The following is a 14,007-nucleotide window of genomic DNA, read 5'->3' on the forward strand; positions in this document are numbered from 1 at the left end:
TAAGTTGTTTTCTTAATATGATGTTTTTACATGTAATGTGCTAATGGGTAATTCAAAGTTTTCAATAAAACTTATATAATTGTTTTAATCACTGATAGAATTAATTGCTGCAATTTGAATTATTTTTATATTTTAATTAATTTCTATCAATCATTTACTTGTTTATATTTTTCTTTTAAAAAGACTACTTCTAAATGTCTCGGTGTGATTTATTTTTCTTGTAGCTTATGTGTGTTGACCTTGGTTGTTTGCGGCTCTTTTATTTATATTTCAAAGGCATATTGTTCCATACCATTAGTGTACTACATTTTGAAGAAAATGAATGTTAAAAATGAACAGTTTAAGTAAATCTGTTTTAGGTTTAATAGGAAACTGTTAGGAATTACAAGTATTACAGCAGAACCTTGGCCATCTTTGACACGGTTACTTAAGCATTCTAACTCTTTCAGATAAAGCTCTTTCTTTTCGGTTGTATTAAAGAACTTGGGCCTTTGCATATTTACCTAAAATGATGCTTCAGTATTTGCACATATTTGAGTGGTACTTTCTTCTTGTTTTGACAAGCTCAGATAAATAATTATGCAATTTAATAACAGCATAGATACAGTGTATATATAACTTGTTGATGCAAAATGTGTAGCTCTGTGTGTTTGACAACAAGTAAAATAAAGATTACAGTGACAAAGTAAAAATAAAGACTAGATGGCAAAGATGGTAAACTGCAAAAAGGCAGTTTCCCCTGTGCCATTAATAAAGTATTTCAAAAGCAGTCAAAAAATCAAATACATACAGACTTGCACAATGCATATAAAAAAAAGTGTAAGAGTTCATAAGCACAGCTTAAATTATTATTAGGTAAATTTATTTGATAAACCTCTAATGGTTATAATGGTAAACTAAAGAGTCTAGTTCAATGGACAAATGGTATTGAGTGGTATTTTTACAAAAAAATGTATGTCTTTTACATGTTGTAAGCATATAATTGTGTGGATTAGGCATCATGAGTAACATGAAAAAAACTCACGAACATTTTTAAAATTATTTGCTGTTGGCGACCTTTTGTCACCATAGTAGGCTCCAATTTTATCAGAAATGTTATCTCTGTTCTCCATTAAAATGAGGTTAAATATTTTTCTTGGCCGTCATTACAAACCACTTGAGGCAACAACAAAAAAAATATTTTTGAGTGGAGTATTCCTTTAGGGCACATTCAGTAGGTTCCATTGGAATGGACATGAATTAAAAAATAATATGCCTTTCTATTACATTTTAAAGTGGCCTATTAAAAAGCACTGAATCATTTAATTGATTTCTCTTTATGTCACAAAATTTGTGCCTAAATTAATATATTTTACAGATTGGATTGGATTTAATTTTAGCTTAAATAGTTTCCCATAGCTATGGACTAGTAGGTTGTCTAAGTCAGAGTTGACAAATTTTTCATTGACACATTAACTGTCCCAAGGTGGAATAAAAACATTAATCTTAGCATTAAAATCATAAGTGAAGATATTTTATTTTAACATAGCACACTCTTCAGTACCATCTAAACATTCCTGTTAAGGGGTAAGCTCAGAGATGTGCAGGTGGAAGAGCCTATGGTGTTCTAGATAATGGACTATCTGTTGGGCACACTGTACTTTGTGTTTCTGATACAGAGGGGAGTGACATTGAACTACTGCAAAGAAGTGTGGTGTACTATGTACTCCTCAGACTATAAATGTATCACCAGGTCATGTTTCTTGTAGAAATTCTCAGATTATTCTGCAGTTATGGGGTTTATTGGGAGGATGAGGCAGTGTATAGGAGTCAGGTGGAGAACTTTCTTTGTAAAGATAGAATTGTCTACAGCTTAACTACAACAAAACCAAGGGGCTGGTTATTGACTTTCGGCACACCAATGTGCCTTTGTCTGGTTGCTATTCATGTAGAGATGGTGGACTCATAAAAAATACTTGGGATTCCACCTCAATGATAGGATGGACTGGTCTCGAAACACAGAGGACCTGTATAACAAAGAGTAGAGCAGGTTCTTTTTTCTTAGGAGACTGCATTTTTTTAATGTTGATAATGACATCCTTCACATCTTTTACAATTTTGTGATGGTCAGTGCAATTTTCTATGCTATGGTGTACTAGGTTGGCAACATCAATTCAAGAGAGGCCCACTGAATCAACAAGCTAATTAAAAGAGCATGACCAGTTATGGGACACACTGGAGTTAGTAACAAATGACAGGATTAAAACAAAACTATTTGCCAATACAAAGAATGCTGCAAATCCTCTCTCTGACACACCAGTACTGATTACTTTCACCTGATAAATTATTCATTAGAAGTGTGTCAAGAAAAGCTACAGGGGCTCCTTTATACCAAATGCAATACACTTGTATAATGCCCTGCTGTAACTGTCAAGTCAGTAGGTTTCTTTCTTTTTAATTTTCTTACTTTTAATCATTCTGGTATCAATTGATATACTGTATTGAGATTTTGTAAAAGGCCAAAGTTTCCCCTGGGGTCAGATAAATAAGGTCCTATCTATCTTACAGCTGAGGATGTTCATGTTGCCTTCTTGGTTTAAAAAAAATAAAAAAATAAAAATTAATTCTGTTGCCAAAATATGTATGTGGTGTTCCCAAAGAATCCCCAGACACGTTAATTATGTTGACCTTTTTTGTAAGTCACTTTGGATAAAAGCATCTGCTGAGCAGACAAATATAAATGTGAACAACAAGGTGATGTCTGCATTTGAATAATTTCTTTTGTATGCTTCTTTTTAAGACTTGTAGTTTTATATCGGTATTGCTTTCACTGTTTGTCATGCAAAGTTCTCAGGTTTCTTATTTTCTTAGTTGAGGATGTATTTTGATACCTTAAGCAATAACTTTAATCTGTTTATCATTGGTGCAGTATGACAGAACGCATATGCTTGCAGCTGATTTTTTCGGTGGAAGTGGCCAATTGTTTGTATAATATATAACTGGTATTCTACTCGACCATAGTACAATGATCATGCAAAAGTGAGTGGCATTAGCTCTCATTTCAGTGACTTGTTTGGGGATAGCAATTTTTAACTTTAATGATCTGTCATATGTCGTTATTTGTTTTTTAAATCCTTCTTGAAACAGTAATTTCCTTCCATGGCAAACTTATACTATTATACAGCTTATTGATCAAAAACAACTTTGCTTTTTTGTGAAGTAGGAAGACGTTGGATATCAAGATGAGGAGGAGAGTGAGGACAGAGCCAAGGATCAGATGGTGGAAGTTGAAAAAGGAAGACTGTAAGGTTGAATTCAGGGAGGAGGTAAGACAGGCACTGGGTGGCAGTGAAGAGTTACCAGTTGGGCCACTACAGCAGAAGTAGTAAGGCTGACAACTAGAAGCGTGCTTGGCGTGACATCTGAACAGAGGAACATTGTTGAAGAAGTGGGATAGTCAGAGAGAAGCAGGAAATAGACGGGTACATGGAGATAATGGGTAAGGTAAAGATAGAGGTGGTGAAGGCTAAAGAAAAGGCTTATGATGAGTTGTATGAGAGGTTGGACACTAAGGAGGGAGAAAAGGACCTGTACAAACTGGCTAGACAGAAAGACTGAGCCGAGAAAGACATACAGCAGGCTAGAATGATAAAGGATAAAGATGGAAATGTAATCACAAGCGAGGAGAGCATGTTGAGCAGATAAGGGAGTATGTTGAGCAGATGGAAAGAGTACTTTGAGAGGCTGATGAATGAAAGAGAGAGAAGGCTGGATGATGGAGAAATAGCGAATCAGGAAGTATAATGGATTAGCAAGGAGGAAATAAGGACAGAAATGAAGAGGATGAAGAATGGAAAGGCCATTGTTCTAAATGATATACCTGTGGAAGCATGGAGGTGTTTAGGAGAAAAATGGTAGTGGAGTTTTTAACCAGATTGTTTAATGCAATCTTGGAAGTGTGAGGATGCCTGAGGTGTGCAAATGAAGTGTACTGGTACCGATTTTTAAGAATAAGGGAGATGTGCAGAATTGTAGTAACTACAGAGGGATAAAATTGATGAGCTACAGCATGAAGTTATGGGAAAGAGTAGTGGAAGCTAGGCTAAGAAGGGAGGTGATAATTAGTGAGCAATAGTCTGGTTTCATGCCAGGAAATATATGATGATCTTTGCTCTAAGGGTGTTGATGGAGAAGTATAGAGAATGCCAGGAGGAGTTGCATTGTGTCTGTCATATGCTTTCTCTAAGCCCACAAAGAGTGCCTAGAGAGGAGTTGTGGTACTGTTTGAGGAAGTCGGAAGTGGTAGAGAAGTATGTAAGAGTGGTACAGGATATGTACGAGGGAAGTGTGACAGTGGTGAAGTCTGCGGTAGGAGTGACAGATGCATTGAAGGTAGAGGTGGGATTACATCAGGGATCGGCTCTGAGCCCTCTGTTGTTTGCAGTGGTGAAGGACAGGTTGACTGGCTAGATTAGACAGGAGTCCCCATGGACTCTGATGTTTGCGGAAGATATTGTGATCTGTAACAAGAGTAGGGAGCAGGTTGAGGAGACCCTGGAAAGGTGGAGATATGCTTTAGACATGAGATGAAAGAAAGTCAGTAGGAACAAGACAGAATACATATGTGTGAATAAGAGGAAGGTCAGAGGAATGGTCAGGGTGCAGGGAGTAGAGTTGGCAAAGGTGTGCGAGGTTAAATATTTGCGATCAACAGTACAGAGTAATGGGGAGTATGGGAAAAAAGGTGAAGAAGAGAGTGCAGGCACAGAGGAGTTGTTGGAGAAGAGTGTCAGGAGTGATTTGTGATAGGCTTGTACCAGCATGAGTGAAAGGGAAGGGTCTGCAAGATGGTAGTGAGACAAGCTATGTTATATGGGTTGGAGACTGGCACTGAAAAAAAACAGGAGACAGAACTGGAGCGTGGCAGAGTTAAAGATGTTAAGATTTGCATTGGGTGAGACAAGGGTGGACAGGATTAAAAATGAGTACATTAGAGGATTAACTGAGGTAGGGAGACAAAGTCAGAGAGGTGAGGTTGCATTGGTTTGGACATGTACAGAGGTTAAATGCTGGTTATATTGGTAGAAGGATGTTAAGGATGGTGCAGCCAGGTAAGAGGAAAAGTGAAAGGCCTAAGAGAAGGTTTATGGATGTGTTGAGAGAGGGCATGAAGGTTGCAGGTGTAATGGAGCAAGATACACAGGACAGGAAGATACCGAAATAGATTATCCACTTTGGCAACTCCTAACAGGACCAGCCAAAAGAAGAAGATGATGATTGATTGCTAGCATATAAGTCCCACATGTTTTCATCGTTTCGTTGTACTGTACCATATGCCTTTTTCAGAGTTTACTAAATGTTTCGTCTGCTACTATGTTTTTTGGCACAATTGTTTATTGCACAGTTCATGTATAGCTATAATTCCTACCCTTTCTCCATTATTTTTTTTTTTTGTAAAATAGCTATAATTTGTTGAATATCAGATACAGATGTAAACCCGTTGTATCGAAAGTCATGGGAGCATAATAATATTTTGTTATAACGGAAATTTTATTATAATGAATATATGGAAAGTAAATCTACTATTGTGACTAGGGTCGCTAGCGATTTGCCGTGTATAACGGCATCTCTGCTGCATCTGCTAAACAGTAAACCAAGGGCAAAGTTATTTGTTTATCGTCTGCAGGATCTAGCTTACCACATAATGTACTATTGCTCAGTGTATAGAGCATTTAAAACTGGGCTTTGACCTGCTCGCTCTTGCACTCTTCCGATATCTCTTTTCCAGACCTCATCTGCCACAGCAATAATTTGAAGCTGCTGGTGCTCTAATCCATCTTACTAACCGAAGGTTGTAAACCGGATATGGACGCAGGGCGCTGGGCACATCAAGGCGCACGCGCACTGCCGCCCGCCACAGAGCAAACAACAAAACGAGAGGATTCGAAGGTTGTATTACAGTATGGACGGAAGCCCCACAGGTCCATGCTGTGACAACGTGCGCACCTACAACGCGCTTGCGAAAGGAGTCACGGCTCACACCAACTGTGACAACGTGCGCGCCTACAACGTGCTTGCGAAAGGAGTCACAGCTCAAACCAAACAAAACGCAGAAACAAGACTACGACCTGTGCACTACAACTGGGGTAAAGCGTGCACGCCGGGTTGTACAGCTGCCCGGACGCGAGGGCGCTGGGCACATCGAGGCGCATGTGCACTGCCGCCCGCCACAGAGCAAAACAAGAAACGAGAGGATTCGAAGGTTGTATTATAGTACGGACGGAAGCTCCACAGGTCCATGCTGTGACAACGCGCGCGCCTACAACGCGCTTGCAAAAGGAGTCACGGCTCAAACCAAACAAAACACAGAAACGAGACTACGACCTGTGAACTACAACTGAGGTAAAGCGTGCACGCCGTGTTGTACAGCTGCCCGGACGCGACCGCCCACACCACCGCATATACCTTCCATGATATGTCTTCATGCAGCGGCTTCCCACCGAGGCGCATATTGTGCTGTGGCGCTCGCCCCACAGTCAGACGCAGCGGCTTCCCAGAGTCAGTAAGTGGCCCCCAAACAACACAACCTGTTCAAGCAGTCGGTGTCAGCGAAGGCAACAGACTCACGCGCACTGCCGCACTGCAACGAGCCCGCCGCCTGTAAACTAGACTTGCTCTAATCCACTGTGCCAGTAATGTAGATCACATGATGGTCATTCACTTTGGCGCCCGCCCCAGAGTCCAAAGTCAAACGCAGCGGCGTCCCACAACGCTGTGGCGCCCGCCCCAGATTCAAATGCAGCGACTTCCCAAACCGCGGCGGCTTCCCGGAGTCAGTAGGTGGCGCCCAAATAACACACCGTGATGCGCCGTGGCGCCCGCCCCAGGATCAAACGCAGCGGCTTCCCAAAACGCGGCGGCTTCCCAGAGTCAGTACGTAGCGCCCAAACAACACAACCTGTGAGCTGCACTTGCTCTAATCCACTGTGCCAGTAATATAGATCAAATAACGGTCACAGACTCGAACCCAACGGCTTCCCACACTCAGTGGCTGGCACACGAACACCACAACCTGTAAACTGAACTTGCTGTGCAGAACTCTGCCAGCAGTCGGTGTCAGCACAGGCAACGGAATCACGTCTGCACAAAACGAGACCACTTTACTACAGATATGCTTATGTAGTTAAATGACATTTCCCCAGACGCACCCACCCTCCATGATATGTCATCCATCCAGATATCGGACGGAACAGAAACTGATTGCCATTCTTGGATTTCCGATTCGCTAGCGAATCACGGGCTTATTCATCTAATCTAATCTGAAGATGGGAGGTAAAGCAGGATGCTTGGACATGTTGTGCCTCCTACTGTATTTTATGTGTTTGAATGGTAAAGCAACAACTCCTATTTAAAATGAAGTCTTGAGGCTGTACATGCCTTCTCAATACAATAATAAAGTACCTGTATTTTCCTTGAAAACTTGGAATCATCTTCCTATCTCTCATGCAACTCTATGACCCAAACTTGACAATATCTGTAAAACAACACTTCTTAAACTGCAAAAAAATATTTTGAGAATGAGACGTTACATGTAACTTTTTAAAATAGAAATACAGGTATGGCTACAGAATGAAAACGAGACGCACATGACACAACTTCCTACGTGGATGCTAGGTGGAGCACTGACTCAGAATTCAGCAATGTCTATGATGTCACTCCTAGTCAGCCAGAGACCGGACATTTTGCAACAGACTCTCTTTCTTTGAGACAGCTAGTTTCAGGGTTCCCATGAGTTTTTGAGACTTGACATGGAAAGTGTACGAGTGGCTTTAAGTATTTTTTACATCTCGTTATCCTCTTCGGTGGCCATTTTTGGACAAAAAAATGTTTGTTATGGTGAAATTTACATTTCATTAAAACGAAATTTGTTTAACATGATGATGTATGAATGTTTGCTTGGGCCAACAAAAAGTATTTGTTGTTCTGAAAATTTAATTACTTAAGTATTCACTATAACAGGATTTGACCTATAAGTGAAGGTGTCTTGTATGTATCATTTGTTATGTGTGTTTTAGAGAATCTCTTTCTAATGTATCATTTATAAGTTTAGCTGCAGCAGTGTTACCATCTGTATTCTCTTGTTTATACATACTATGTTTTAGTGGTACTAACTTTACTTCAGTGCAAATTCTTTACCTTGTTATAGAGCCCCAGTCAGGCCTCTTCTCTGTTGCTATTAACGACAGGTATATGTTGCTTTTGCCATTCTCTTTTCTTTGTGTAGCAGCTTTTGGGCTAATGTAGATAATCTTATACAATATCTTTTCTATGTGTAATTCAGGTACTTGGTTTTACATATCTTCTACTGTAGAAAAGAGTATTCTTGGGGTTGATGATTTGCATGTATTCAGAGGGAATCATGGGCATGTATGAAGGTGGGGATTATATCCTAATGCACGCTAGTACAGTAAGGGTTGAGTAATGGGAAGCCCTTGGCTGCATATTTTATTGATTTTCTCTTTTCAGCTGCAAACCACTAGTGTCTTGTTACTAGGCTTAAAGACTTTACTCAAGGACACTGTGTACTTAAAGAGGGTTTGGCAGAGCATTGTTTTAGAAATGCAGCTGCTCAAGACTTTGGCCTTGAGAGATGCTTGGATGTTGGGTAACTTTCATTTGAGCAGTGCAGTGTCTCATGTGGATCTTTTTGGTTTCGACTTGAGTTGTGTATTTGATCAATGAATGTTTCAAACACCTGCACAGGGTATGAAGTAATGATGGCAGGTTTGGTCAAGTGATGGACATTAGGTAATGGAGGTTTTGGCCATTAGGTAATGATGGGAAGAACTAGAAGGAGGAGAGTTTATTTTGCATAAGTGATAAGAATTGTAATAAATGCAAGCACGCTGAATTTGCTAATTCTCATCTCACTTGATTTGAGTGAGTGTATGCAACACACAATAAAGCTTGATTTTGCTGCCTTCCTGTGACTCCATGTACCTTCTTTGAGCAGCATGTTTTTGCCACAACACTACATATAGATTTAATTTTATACCTAGATGCTTTTGTAATTTCTTCTAGCTAGAATACTTTCAGGGAAAAAAAGACAAAGTATAATTTGATATAAACAGCATTATTTCTGTCTCTCTCTCCCCTTTTTAAGTATGAATTGTACTCACCTTATTCAACATCACAGCATGTTTTTTTTTCTGTTTACATCCAAATTATTATTTATTTTTTATTTTATTGGCTTCATATGAGTGTGTTATTTGCAAGTACATGAGCTTTTCCAGCAGTGCACTGGTTCCATAGCAAAGGTTGGGTTTTACCATTTGCCTTGAACTGCATAAGTGGTTTTGAATATAGATGGAAGAATGTTTAAAAAATTGATGGAATGCAGCCATTGGAAGGAGAGAGAGGTCAGTAACCCAAAGCTGGCTACGAATGAGGCAATGGAGAAAACAGATACAGTGAGGGAAAAAAGTATTGAACATACCATTTTTGTTTTCAGTAAATATATTTCCAATGAGGTTATTCACATAAAATTCTCAACAGACATTGGTATTAACTCAAGAAATTCACAAATATAAAAAAGTCATAGCATTAATGCCCATAAATAAAGGTATGTGTAATAAAGTGGAATGACACAGGGAAAAACCTTTGAAAACACTAAGAAAAAGCAGTATTCCAAGGCAAGGAACCAGCTGAAATCTGTAAGTAGTTAGAAGGTAATTCTACCTCCTATGTATGCACATTGATATCAGCTGGGGTTAGTACATATTAATGGTCTAGAAAAAGTAGTTTTGCTACCAAGGTGTCACACAAGAAACATCTCATGATGTGCAAAAGCAAAGAGCACTCCCAAGAACCTTCACAACCTGATTGTTGCAAACCATATCAATGGAACTGATCATTCTGAATCTTCCAGTAAGCACCATTAGAGCCATTATCCACATCTGGAAGGAACATTATCATCATCAATCGGCCATACATAGGAGCTCCTCGCAAGAGTTTTGACCAGGTAGTCTGAAGGATAGTCAGAAGAGTAGCCTAAGAGCCAAGGATCACTCAGAAAGAACTCCATGAAAAACTTGTTACAGGGAAATCAATATGCACTCCACAAGACTCAATTACTGAAAAATTGGCACGTTGAAGCTCGTTTAAAGTTTGCTACGCAACATTTGGACCAAAGCTGTCATACTGCACAACATGTTTGGAGCAGAAATGGCACTGCACAACATCACCCAAAAAAACTATACTAACAGCGAAGCTTGATGGTGGAAGCATCATGGTGTGGGGCTGTTATTCATCTCATGGTACTGGTAGACTTCATGTAATTGAAGGAGCAATGAATGGGGCCATGTTCCAAGATATTCTTGAAATTAATCTGCTGCCATCAACCAGGATGATGTGTGGGTGGACCTTACAGGAGGATAACAATCCAATACTTATGGCAAATGAAACTCTCAATTTGTTTCAGAGAAAGAAATAATGTTGTTAGAATGACATATGGTTCCCAAAAATTCCACGACCTTACACAGGAAGGACCAGTTCATGCAAATGAATGTTTATAATAGTTCACTACTGGTTCCTTACAATTATGAATACCTTTATCCTTTCCTTTCCAATTCTGGAAAAATCTGTTTCTCTTAGTAGTGCTCAGGTGTCATCTCTTGAAAACCTGCAGTTTTTCCAAGCTATCCTGATCAGGTCTTAGGAGTCCATAAGAGATCCTCTAAATGAATATACATACATCTCTTTAGACTTATTTCACTCATGATTTGACACTTGGACATTTCTGCTTCTTATCCTCACTAAATTTACTTCTTTTATAGTTGTAACCTTGCGTAAGCTGTCTTTGGATTTGAAAAATTAATGTGTGGTTTAATGGATGGTTTAATAGGTGATATAGTTAACATGGTCTGTATTTTAAATACTTTACTGGAGATTTGGGAGTTGTATTCTTGAATCAATGACTGATGGTAATAAAAGATCAGATCAGTTTAAAACTTGCTCTTATGGTAGATGTTTAATGTCGAGTCACTTTTTTTTTTTTTGTTTGTTTTGCCTTATTTACTTACTACTTCATAGAAAGAGTACACTGATTCTTCACAATATATTCTGAAAGTTTCGAATCCTTTTTTGCTGTGTGAAATGTAGATTTTTATTTTAAGGTCAATTGAATAAGTGGGTAAGAATATGGATGGAAAGATGCTTATCATTTAGGAAGAAAAGATTACTTCAGTGTACGATTATTCAGTTCATAATTTTTCTTACAAAAAGCTAGTGATTTCCTCTTCCTGTACACCAGTACTAGTTTATTAACTGATTTCAGATTTCAAGTAAACATGTAGAAGTTCATTAGCAGCTTTCTGTACAATTTGCTTTTGATTTGGCATAAGCAATGAGAGGTTTTGAAACATCTCTATAAGTCAGCTTTATTTTACTGATAGCAAGATGGAGAATAGATGTGAATAATGCAGCAAATCTGCTTTATGTTCAGATTATTTTTATATCCTCATTTTGATTTAGTATTCTCTCTTTGTGGTTGTTGGTTGTATATTGCCAGATTTACCTTTTAGTGCTTGATAAAGCTAGACATAGCTTGCAGCTATTTTTATCATCAATCAAGAGCTTAATTCTAGAGTAAATACTGGACTGTACCATTTTAGCCAGCAGGAGGTTGGTGCTGATATTGTTGCTGTGTGTATTTAATACTAAGATTAGTGAATGTGAAAAGGCCTTTTCTGTTTATATAATTTAAGACAGTATTTTAACTCTTAACGGTTTATGGTGATTGCTTTTCTTAAATATTTTTGTTAAATTAGGCTAGTGGTATGTTCTCAAGCTTGCTGTGTGTGTGTATGTGTAGAAGGCACTTAACATGCATGACATGTATTCCAGAAGGCAGGCATTGCCATGGTAACCTCCTTGTAGGTCACAATCTGCTTGACTGATGTTATTGGCTGACAATAGAAGGATAATATGCGAGAGCTATCAGCTAGGAAACCCATTCAAGATTTATTTTTCTCTCAATTGCCTTTTAGTTATAATGCAGAAATGTATAATGTAATACTGTATACAACTTAGTGTCATTATTATTAGTGTAATATTTAAAAAGGTATTTGTTGTACACTTTTTCTTTTTAATGTCTTAAGTTAATTGTGTCAGTTATGGCCTGGCAATGTTCTCTTAGTTTGTATTTCATTTTACTTTAAACATTATAATATGTATAATAATCCTGGTGTAAGGAAGCTGTTTAAGAATATTGAAATGTTATTGGGGAGGCACAGTGTTATAGTAGATACTGTGGCGGTCTTAGGGATCAAGTGTCCTAGGTTCAGATTCTCTTTTTTTTTGGTCATTGTTTGTGTGGGTTTAGCAGTTCATTTTGTGTCTTCATATGTTACCCATATTGCCCCCCTCCCTCCGATACCAATCGAAATATTCTCCCATATCCCAAACATTTGTACGTCAGTTAGTGGACCCTGCAATATATTATTACCAGAGATTGTCCCTACTTTTTTTTTTCAGTGCTTTGCATCAATGCAAACCCACTTAACGTATAATTGGTTTTTGCTTAATTGTCAATGTTAGGTTGTGATTTGTTATCTACAGTATTTTCAGTAGCACTAATGTTAATTGTGTTTTTTGCCTCCCATTTGAAAGAGAATTTTCAGTAGAGCAAGATTGCATTGGTGAGATGATTGATAAATCACCACAGTCCAGTTTTGTTTGAATTGAAAAAAGGATGGAGGTGTGACTATGGATAACATTCTTATCTGCACACAAAATCAAAAAAAAAAAATAAAAAAAATAACCCACTGTGCATAGACTTCCACTGCTGTCTTTAAAAATAGTCTAAACTAAGAAGCACTTGATGGGTAGTAACAATATGCTTAGGTATGTAGATAAATGCTGTTTAAATAGTTAGCAAAAACCCTGAGCTAGTTAAGTATAGGATAAGTTTGAAATTTTCTATGAGTTATTTTTTCACTATCATTGTAAATATTAATTTGCCACTCAAAGGATTCACTTTAGGACACCTTTTTCTAATAATAATAGTACCTTGTCTGTTCTTGCAGCTTTATTGTACCAGAGTTCACAAGCAAATAAATAAGCCTTAAAACTTAAATATGTCCACTTTGATAAAGCAACATTTTTGATTTAAGCAAACATGCCTTTCATGTTCATGAGGCATCCTTATGATAACAAATGGAAATAAATTATTATTTTATCACAGATTCTTGAAATTTACTTCTTGCTGCTGACCGCCTCCTTCATGGGTAAAGTTATGAAAATCCCAAGAAGTCACTGGTGTCGTATTCAGCTTGTAACCCTACTTTTGCTTCTGCAGTTCTGTTTCTACAGTGGTTATGCACTGTCATTGCTTGTAATAACAGACTGATGAGTGGTCATATCATATGATTACAGTCATTCCTTATTATCTGCAGGGTTACTTTTCTGAAAAGCATAGACCCTCTGGGAAATATGGGGTTATGTCCAGGCAGGATACTTGCTTGGACGCATTACCAGTGGAGGGAAACAGGGTTGAAATGATGTGCTGGACCTCCACTCTTGCCCCATGAGGCTTGGTACCGATCCTTCTACGTATTCATCTATGGAAACTTCATGATTTTTTCTTCCTCTCGATAATCAAGTCTGTTTGTCTTTGTGCTTTGCCAAATTGGTAGTAGCAGTGAGCTGTGTGTATAAATGGCAGGACCTTAATCATTGTGAGCATCTGACTGACACTTGGTAGAAATTCCTTGTTCTTGGGGAGCCAATTCTATGGTCCTCAGCAAGGAAATTAGGAACTAGGAGCAATTACACCATGAGTGCTTTTTTTAATAGCTGAAAAGTGAATCTGTGGTAATGGGAAAGGAATCTGTCATTTTTCTTAAACTGTGCCAGCTTTTCACCCATTACGTTCTGTATTGTTATCTTTCATAGCCTACACAGCGAGATTCACACCAAGTTGACAGTGTAGTGAAAAAAACCTAATAAAATTCTTATTTTATTATACTT

General features: G+C 38.3%; 1 protein-coding gene across 3 annotated transcripts in view; it reads left to right on the forward strand.

Moving 5' to 3' along the window:
• stag1a (stromal antigen 1a) overlaps nt 1–14,007 on the forward strand; it is a 291,842-nt gene that overhangs the window by 135,616 nt on the left and 142,219 nt on the right. The window contains exon 2 of one of the 3 annotated variants that reach the window (XM_051923034.1): nt 3,200–3,305. The exons of 1 other annotated variant lie outside the window; for it this stretch is intronic. The gene's annotated coding sequence lies outside the window, so the exon portion shown is untranslated. The remainder of the gene's footprint in view (nt 1–3,199; nt 3,306–14,007) is intronic. One more of the 3 variants, XM_051923035.1, reaches the window with a different exon arrangement.

The sequence above is a fragment of the Erpetoichthys calabaricus genome, chromosome 2 (genome assembly GCF_900747795.2).
Source record: "Erpetoichthys calabaricus chromosome 2, fErpCal1.3, whole genome shotgun sequence".
Taxonomy (NCBI): domain Eukaryota; kingdom Metazoa; phylum Chordata; class Cladistia; order Polypteriformes; family Polypteridae; genus Erpetoichthys; species Erpetoichthys calabaricus.